The sequence below is a fragment of the Alexandromys fortis genome, unplaced genomic scaffold (genome assembly GCF_014885135.2).
Source record: "Alexandromys fortis isolate MF-2015 unplaced genomic scaffold, M_Fortis_MF-2015_v1.1 scaffold_11, whole genome shotgun sequence".
Lineage (NCBI taxonomy): Eukaryota > Metazoa > Chordata > Mammalia > Rodentia > Cricetidae > Alexandromys > Alexandromys fortis.
The window spans coordinates 16431874-16441630 of NW_026067912.1; the positions used below are offsets into that span (position 1 = coordinate 16431874).

Sequence of the window (9757 nt, forward strand, 5' to 3'; positions counted from 1 at the left end):
TACCATGGAAACAACAGATTCATTCTTTTAAAACTAGTCTTTCCATGTGAGGATATACTCAGTGTATTATCTTCACCGTATCATCACAACACCACTAAATTTTGCCATGTATGTGAGGCTATGTCACAGTTTAAGAAATTCATGAATATTATTATTATTTAAAATATATCTAGAACTAGAAAATAAAACTAAACAATAAGAAATCAAACAAGAAAATCAGTAAATGAGTTAATGAAATGAAATGCAAATATCCAGTAAGCTTATATAAAAGGCTAGTTTCACTAGGCTCCAGAGAAATGAAAGCCAAAAGTACATCAAGATTCCATCATCAGAATGATGATCACAAAGAAAATAAATCTAAAACAAAATTAAAACAAATCTAAACACTGGTAAAGCTACGGGCAGTACCATTCATAATAGTTTAGTTGTGAAATAAGTATAGGTGCCTAGTAACAGTTGAATGTACAAAAAAAAAATGGAATTTTTTAGCCAGAAATAAGTGATGCTATTTTCAAAAAAATGCATGTACCTGAATATAATCTTATTAAATGAGTTTACACAGTCTTGGAAAGTCATTATAAGGTTTTCCTTTATTATAATTGGACATCTTATAAAGATATATAAAGTCATATATGTTACATGAAAATAGAACTAAAATAGTATAAGGGATCAAAGAACATCTTTGGTAGGATAGAATGGTATGAGAGATTATACTTAATATATAACATATAATGACATGAAAATTTTTAAATAAAACTGTTGCTCTGAGCATAATATCGAGATTCATCCATTTAATCATAGATAGTAGTATCTGTCCCTGGTAGTTGTATGCAATACTTTCCAGGTTGTGTAAACATTCTGCATTACTTCTGCCACTTCTTGATAGACATATATGTTGTTTCCATATTTTGGCTATCATGAATATTGATACAGAAACATACGGTTACTGGGACCTTCATAAGATCTTAATATTAATTTTTTGGATAAACATTGAAGAGTGAGGTTGCTATGTTACACAGCAATGATAATTTTTTTAAATTTATTTATCAAAGATTTCTGACTCTTCCCCACCGCCGCCTCCCCCTTCCCTCCCCCCCCCCCCAACCAGTCCCCCTCCCTCGTTAGCCCAAAGAGCAATCAAGTTTCCCTGCCCTGTGGGAAGTCCAAGGACCACCCACCTCCATCCAGGTCTAGTAAGGTGAGCATCCAAACTGCCTAGGCTCCCACAAAGCCAGTACGTGCAGTAGGATCAAAAACCCATTGCCATTGTTCTTGAGTTCTCAGTAGTCCTCATTGTCCACTATGTTCAGAGAGACCGGTTTTAACCCAGGCTTTTTCAGACCCAGGCCAACTGGCCTTGGTGAGTTCCCAATAGAACATCCCCATTGTCTCAGTGTATGGGTGCACCCCTCGCGGTCCTGAGTTCCTTGCTAGTGATCTCTCTCCTTCTGCTCCTGATTTGGACCTTGCAATGATAATTTTAAGTTTTGAATAATTGAGGTGCTGCCTTGTATAGTTGTTAAAATAGTCTGTAATCCCATCAATAGTGTAGACACGATCCCACTTCTGCCTATTTATACCAAAATGGTTGTGCTTTTTTTTTTTTTACTAGCCATCCTGAAAAGGATATTTTATCATTATTTTCATTACTGTTCCTCTGAAAACTATTAATGACAAACATGATTTTGATAGATTTATTAGTCACTGCCATGTCATCACTGGCAATTATTTTTGCTAGACCATTGTCATAAGTTTTTGGATTTTTTGTTTTTGCTTATTTTTCATGACTTGTCTTTAGTTGCATACTTTATTGATCAGCCACTATTCTGATATTTAACTTGAAATATGTAACTTTTTTGTTATTTCTCATTGCAAAAAAAGTGATAGCATTGTGATCCTTCCCTTGGTGCCAATCTTCAAGAAATTTTTGGGTTATACTGGTAAGTACAATAATAAGTTTAGGCCTTTAATATTAGGGCTTTATTGTGTTGGGGTAACTTCTTCCAATTCCTATTTTGGTAAAAAAATTATGTTTTATCATGAAATGGATTTAAGTATTCTAGGTGTTTTTACTGACTTAATATAATCAGATTTTTAAATGTTTATTTTATTAATGTAGCATTTTACATTACCCCATGTTCACCTGTTGAAATGCCCTTGTATCCCAGGAAGAGTTCTCCTTTAGTCACAGAACGTGATCTCTCTTAATGGTCTGGTACTTTTTAATTGTTGTTGTTTTCTACTTTCTTGTTGTTTCTGTATTTATTTTTTGTTAATATTGTATTGAGGATTTTTAATTAAAATTCCTGGGAAAAGCAACTGGTAATTTTCCTAGTTGGTACTGGAGTTGGTATGACTATAATGCCAGTCTTGTAAAAGGAGTGAAGAAGTGTTTCCCTCATGTTTTTTTGAAACAATTTGAAAATAATTGACTTGAATTTCCCTTTAAATGTTTGGTTGAATTCAAAATCAAAGCAAGTCATCATGGACTTTACTCCATTGAGAGGTTTTTGTAACTGACTCAAATCTATATTATGTAAAGTCTTTGTAGACTTCCGAGGACTTCGTTATTTAGTCTGTGAAGGTTGTATGTTTTTTGAATTATTCATTTATTCCTCTAGGTTATCTAACTTCTGGATATATAATATAACTTATTTTAATCTCCTAAAAATCCTTTAATTCCCATAGCTTCTGTTGTAATGTCTCTTTCATTTTGATTTTATTCTTTCCTTTTGTTTATTTGTTGACTTTTTCATCTCTTTTTTAGCTCTTTCTTTGCCATTCTTTGTCTCTTTCTTTCTTTCTTTCTTTCTTTCTTTCTTTCTTTCTTTCTTTCTTTCTTTCTTTGGTTAGGTTAATAGTTTGTTACTTTTTATTGTCCTTTCAAGCAAATAACTAGGATATGTTTAACTTTTCTTTGTTCTTAGTTCTTCTATTTTATCTCTTTTTAATCTAACATTCACTTTTTTATCCTTTCCATTTCTATTGCTGTCAGTTTTGTGCTTTCTTGTCCCATGGGTATAAAGTTAGGTTTTTCTGTCTCTGTGTTTTTATTTATATAGATGTCATTCTTGGTATGACTTTGCTTTCATTTGCATAATGCTTCTGAGCCTTTTGATAGTATGATTTTATCTAGGCCATATTCAAAATATAATTCAGTTGCTAATCTATCAAGAGCTGCAAATTGTTTAAATATATTCCAATCTTTACTCCCCATACTTTTTTGAACATTTTCATAGTGTGCACGTATTCATCTTCTTAAGTCAATGCCCTCTCCAAGTCACTTAATAAAATTTTTATATTGCTTCATTTCTGTCTAGTTAGCCCTTCCCACCAATTTAATTATTCTCTATGTTTCTGGCTTACATTCTCTCTTCTGTGTCTGCTGTTAATAATGATAATAAATTTTCAGTTCAATTGTCATATTTTTCAACTCTAAAGTCATTTTTAAATATATATATGTATAAATATACATATGTATTGTTCTTCATTGACACATAGTAATTGTACATGTTTATGTGGTACAGTGTAATAAGTATTGTGTGTATATGATACTTATTTCCTTTGGGATGATTTAGAATCATCTATACTAGTCATTTTGGAGTATGTAATCAGTTATTTCAAGATAACTGTAGCTATCTACTGTTCTGTAGAAAGTTAGAAGTTGTTCTTCTTACCAACTCTATCCTAGTGTTCATTTAACAATCTTCCTTCCAAACCTTCTAAATACTATATTTTTCTGTAGTATAAGGATAGATATTTAAAATGTAGCTAAGAATTATGCTGGTTTAGTAAATGGTGGTTGTAGACTCTGATCCAGGACTCATGACTTCACAAGCCCTAGATAATTGGCTAGGTTTCCAGTGCATGATCCTTGTGTTGAAAGGATCTCCTTTTTAAGAAAATCCGTCTTTTTATTTTACACCCAAACCACAGCCTCACCCTACCCCCAACTTCCCCTCCCAGTTCCTCTCCTCCATTCCCCCATCACCCTCCTAATCTCCATCCAGAAAAGCGCATTCTCCTATGAATATCAGTAAAATATGGCATATCAAGGTACAGTAAAACTAAGGATGGGCAAGGTGACCCAGTATGACAAGTAGGATCCCAGAAGTCAGTAAAAGAGTAGGAGGCAGCTCCTGTTCCCACTGTCAGGAGTCCCATAAGAGAACCAAGCTATGTAATTGTAGGATACATGCAGAGTGCCTAGGTCAGTTTCATGTAGGCTGCCTGGTTGTCAGTTAAGTGCAACAGAATCTCCCAGGAATCCATGGGGAGGACCCTAGTTTCGACTCCTAGCGATTGTGGGTAAGTAGCCTGAAATGGCCATCTCCTGTGACCAAATTGGTGCCTAATCCAATTGTCTTCAGAGAAAGGATCTTAAGTACAAGTAGAGAGTTGCTGTTTACCACCAAGGGACACATGCTCCAATTGAACCCTAGGGTTATCATGTAATGATGGTCATTTCCTGGTCTATGGGAGTATAGCTGGGTAGGACTATCAGTTTTTTCCCTTTTTGGAAACTTGCATAATGCTTTACCATACCATGAAAACTAGTGCCTGGGAAGGAGGATTTCAAGTCTGATCCAGAAACCTTCTCTACTCTCTGAGAACTGATATTCTAAACTATACTTCTTTAATCAACCTTTTAATGTCTAAATGTAAGTAAAAGCATGAGGGCTCTTTTTGCCCTTTAATGACTGACTTTACACATTTCCCATTTCGATCTATACATCTGCAAATAACAAAATGTAACATTTTTCATTGCTGAATAATAGCAACTGAGTATATTAGTAAATATACCATAATTCTTCATTCATTCGTCCACAAATAAATAGATAAGTTAATCTAATATCTATATAGTTTTAAAGATAGCTACAATAAATAGAAGAATTCAGGTTTCTCTAACACACTGATTTTAAATATTTTTTGGGTTTGTATATCAAGTAGTATATTGCCTAAATTATATAGTAGTTATATTTCTGGCTTTTTAAAAGTAGTATTGATACTGCCTTACATAATGCCCACACTAAATGAGCATTCTCAGGAGGGATGTGTGAGCACTTCCATTTCTCCACATCTGCACCATGCAGAGATATTTTGCCTTCTGATAACAGTCATTATAAACATGATGAGATGATATTTTGTGGTCTCAGTTTGTATTTCTATGATGATTAGCAATTACCAGCATGGGTTGGATCCTATAGAACAGCAAGCATTCATAACTTCTGAGTGTCTCTCCAGCTCCAATTTATTTTTATTTTAATTTTATTTATGTTTTCTTGGTTTATTGTTTTTTTCACCAAAGTGGCTTCTCACTTTTTTTTTTTCTTTCCAGCGTGGTTCTATCTGCTTCGTTAAGGGTAATTGCACATGGCTGCACATAATTTGGGGTTCTTGAGTCCTATCATCTCCCTTTTCTTAGACTTGGCATCCACTGACTGTATTTTTCATTCTGTTAAAAATCTCCATAGTTGTTGTCATAGTGAATGATACTCTTTAAAACCTTAGTGGTTCTGATGTGTTTTATTGGACTTCTGCTGGGATCAAAACTGCAATATTTTGAAGGAGGGTGTGGTATATGTAAAGGTAAAATTTCAGATCTTTAACTTAAGTTCCATTGACACTCGAAGGACAGAAAGGGTAGTTTTTTTTTATTGAATATGGGATGGGGGCATTAGATTTTCCCACCGATCATTAGCATATGTTATCCTGGTGAAAAAGAGTAGGTGAGCTTTATGACCTCCTCTGGTGTGTCCTTTATAATATGACAGAGGAGAATGTGAACAATGATGGAAGTCTCAACTCTCCTCTGAGCTTTCCCTGGCAACATTGTAAAGAAAATGGCAGTGCTATCTTTATTGTTGGATGAGTGGGAAATCTCAAGCTTTTGAGGCAGTAATCCCTAATACCACTGTAGCTTTCATGGCATGATTAGAAAGAAAGTGGATACTTTTCTTTATGGCTAGGTAGGTGTGGAAGCTCAAATTCCCTTTGTGGTAATCCTTGAAGCTAGTAAAGGTGCCAGGGCAGCTGATCGGTCTTAGCAGGAATGAAAATTACAGCTTCCTGCTTAGCTTTCTCTGGCGTCCCTCTTGTGAAAGTTTGGAGAACAACTTTACTTACTAGTAAGGCAAGAATGGAAATCAAATCTTCCTCCTTAGCCTTCTCTGACTAGGACATGGGGTAGGCACCACCATTATCTCTGGTATTTGGTCAGAGAATAGCAGACGTTATATAAAAGTTTTGTTTTAAATGGAGATTCTATGATTCTTTTATGATTTCTGAGAATTCTAATCCTCTTTATTTCTAAGACTCATGTACAGGGAACACGGAAGACTAAGAGAACTCCCCACCATGTCATTTTTAAGTCTAAATCTTAGCTAATCTAGCTTCTTCTATACATCTTGTAGCTTTTATGTGTTTATTTCATAAATAGTAAACAAGTTTTCAGTTGTATTTCATAGAAATATGTCTACTCTCTCTGTCTGTCAGGAATATTTCTCTGAAAAATACTGATTTCTTTAAAAAAAATCATTCTTGGAGAAAGAAAATGATGGAATCCATCCACAGTATTACATATATTATTTAAAAGAAAGAGTTGAAGACACAGAAATGATCTATGTGGGTAAAAAGGGTGGATAAATTTCCTGACATAATGTGGCCACACAATAGAAATAAAATTTTTAAACAGCAGCCTAAGCTACTGTGGTTTGTAGTGAAGAAGCTGCCTTACTCCTGACCACTTCCTGAATCCTATTAAAGATGTTCAGATTCCGTGTGCCACTCACCAACACTGGCTCAGAGATGCTTAATGTGGTCTATTTGTTCTCCAGTAATTTTATCTACTTTATGAGCTGTTCACCCTGATTCTGGATTTTACAATGAAGAAAAGAACATAAAAGACATTTCTGCAATATTGTGCATATGGAAATACGTGAGTCCAAAGTGTCTTGTAGAGATGCCAAATATACCTTACAGGAATACAAAATTATCTCTGTTTTGAATCTACTTAAAATGTCTAAGGATTGCTGTTATGGAGATGGGCTGAAAAACTGTTCCTGAGTTGTGATGCTCCATGCTCTAATTCAGCAGAAGGACATGTCTTATGTGGAATAAAAAAAAAATACCTTGAACATATTACTGCAGATAAATATAGACTCACTGCAATGAAGATTAGATTTAATAATGACTAACTGCCACACAACAATCAAAGCTGAGGCTTCTCCCTACTCAACTTTGAAGTAGAGAAAGGGGTTATTTTGGCTTTTTAAGAAGAAATAATAATAATTTGTTAACATTTAACTTCACATCTAGAGAAATGTGAAACTTCCCCTTCCTGACCAAGAATGTCTACTAATTTTTTTAAACAAATCACAAGACAATAGTTTATTCATCCCATTAGGGAATTAGGTAAACTTCATATTACAAAACCAAAGTAAGTATAATTTTGAAGAATTAGAATATCTTCAAGAAACCAGTTACAGTTTAACTGAAGTGGATGTGAACACAGGGTTGGTGTCTACTGAGGAAGGTCATGTTCCTCTAATATATGAAAAGATAATGAGATACTTTCTTAGTCATTGAGGAAGAAATTTTCTTTCTTGACAAGCTGGTATTATTTCTTTTTTGTAGCTCTTTTCCCTTCTCCTTTCTTTAGATTCACCTTTCCACGGAGCTTCTTTAGACGTCTTTGCTCATCCTTAAAATCCTGATGCTCATCTCTGTAGAGACCAAGGAAACGGAGTGTGCCCATGAGTGTAAATACGTGTTGTGATTTGGATACCAGTCGTAAGTCTCTTTCCTTTTGGCCAAGGGCTGCTCCCTGAACATATTCACCACTTTCATGGACTTTCAATCAGTAGGCCTGGCCACTTCACCAAAGATTCGGGCACTTAAACGAGACATGCGCAGTGCATATTCTGAAAGCGAAGCCATTTCTTAAGCTGTGAGGTGTAAGATTCCCTGCGTCTGACCTTGCTCGCGTGCTTCCCCGAATGTCTACAAATTAAAATAACTGTATTGGCATTTTGCCTACTGCAAACTTTCCATAGGTAAGAGTTTGGCAGCCTCCAAGGTCACAGTTTTTAAGGATTTGTTCCATAAATGTCACTAGTACTTCAGAGTGAATAACAAAATTCCTTAGTAAGCAAAATGAATTGCCACCTTTAGTTTTCCAATACAGACACAGCAAAGAGGGAGTCTGAAAGCACACAGACACAGAACAAATTTCATTAACACAAAGACCAAAGAAACCAAGCCAAAATTTTCCACAAAGAAGGCTAAAAAAATTCAAAACAGTTTTGATGCTAAAATGGGTCTTGGAAAATATCTAGAAAGTCTTTCGGTAGTTTCTTTTGCTGATAATTTTATATGAATCTAATCACAAGACTGAGCTAAAGCACAGAACTTTTCATTTAGTTAGTCCCTTGAGTGATACTGTGTGGTTTTTAAAACCACAGCTATAAGAAAAGGAAACCCATTTGGTATTTATATTCGTATATTGTTTAAATTTAGTCCATTACTAAACATTAAATTTTGGAAATACAGCATGTCATAATATAGTCACTCTTAAGAGATATGAACTTGAGTTTGAACCACTGCCAGTGGCGTAAGATAACCTTTCTGAATACCCTTTTCCTTGGTAGTAAATTAAAATAAAAATGATTTTTAAAAATTGAAATAGTTCTCAGGAAAGCTCCAAAGGCAAAATTCAATAAATAAAACATTTTTAAAAAGGTAAAATCACACCAAAGTAATAAAACTTTATATAACAAAACTACAAATGACTTTAACTATCTCTGGTAAATAGTATGTGGTCATTTATTAAGATGAAAGACAATTTTGTGCTCTTTACTTGGAAATTAAAAAGCTTTGTGTATTGGTATAATACTGACAGAAGAAAGATTATAGATTGTATTTATAAGCTCTATATGGTACTAAGAAATCATGATAGAATATGTAAAGGAATTTATCCTGGATTTTGTTGTCTAGAATTTGCAGGAATGTAGAAATGAGACTAGAATTGAACTTTTCCTGCACATGTCAAAGAGGATGCTTCAGTATCACTGAAAGGAAGGTGAAAAACAGCAATACTCAACACTGTTGTAAAATATATTTACAATATACCATAGTTATTTACTGTTGTCCAGCTTTTCAAATCAGCTAGTATAATGACTAGGAGACTAAGTTAAAACAAAACAGAAAGAAAGGGGAACTAAAACTGTGGAAGGTGAACAATGTTTACCCCCAAAACTGAAAAAAAAAAATACCATTTGATGTTCTCCATGTGATGTAACTTTATAATCTTTTATTTTAAAGGGATCCCAGTGAGATACAGGATAATACTGAGAAGACGCAGGTGTTAAGAACAAGCCAAGTTTGGTTCCCAGCACCCACATCAGGGAATTCACAACCACCTGAAATTCCATTCTCTTCAGACTTCTGCAGGCATCAAACATACATGCTGTGATGCTCATAACCCACACAATCACAAAGTACACAATTTTTAAAATAACAAGATTTAAAAGATACAGGATGATGCTTTTCTGAGAAATACAGGCTGAAGTTTAATAAACTGCAAAAATTAATTACACTCTGAAAATTCATATCATAGACACTTGCTCTTATATAGATAGCTGTCTTAACTACAACCATTTTGCCTGAAGATCTTTCTAATTGAGAGCCATGTTTTTCTAATCCAGCTAAACTGGTTCCATTCAGATTTTCATAGCTATTATCCTGGGCCAACATTTCA

At 34.4% G+C, this 9757-nt stretch overlaps 1 pseudogene; it reads right to left on the reverse strand.

Moving 5' to 3' along the window:
- Positions 1–7618: 7618 nt before the first annotated feature.
- On the reverse strand, positions 7619–7938 carry LOC126499511 (28S ribosomal protein S33, mitochondrial-like; annotated as a pseudogene).
- Positions 7939–9757: the final 1819 nt, after the last annotated feature.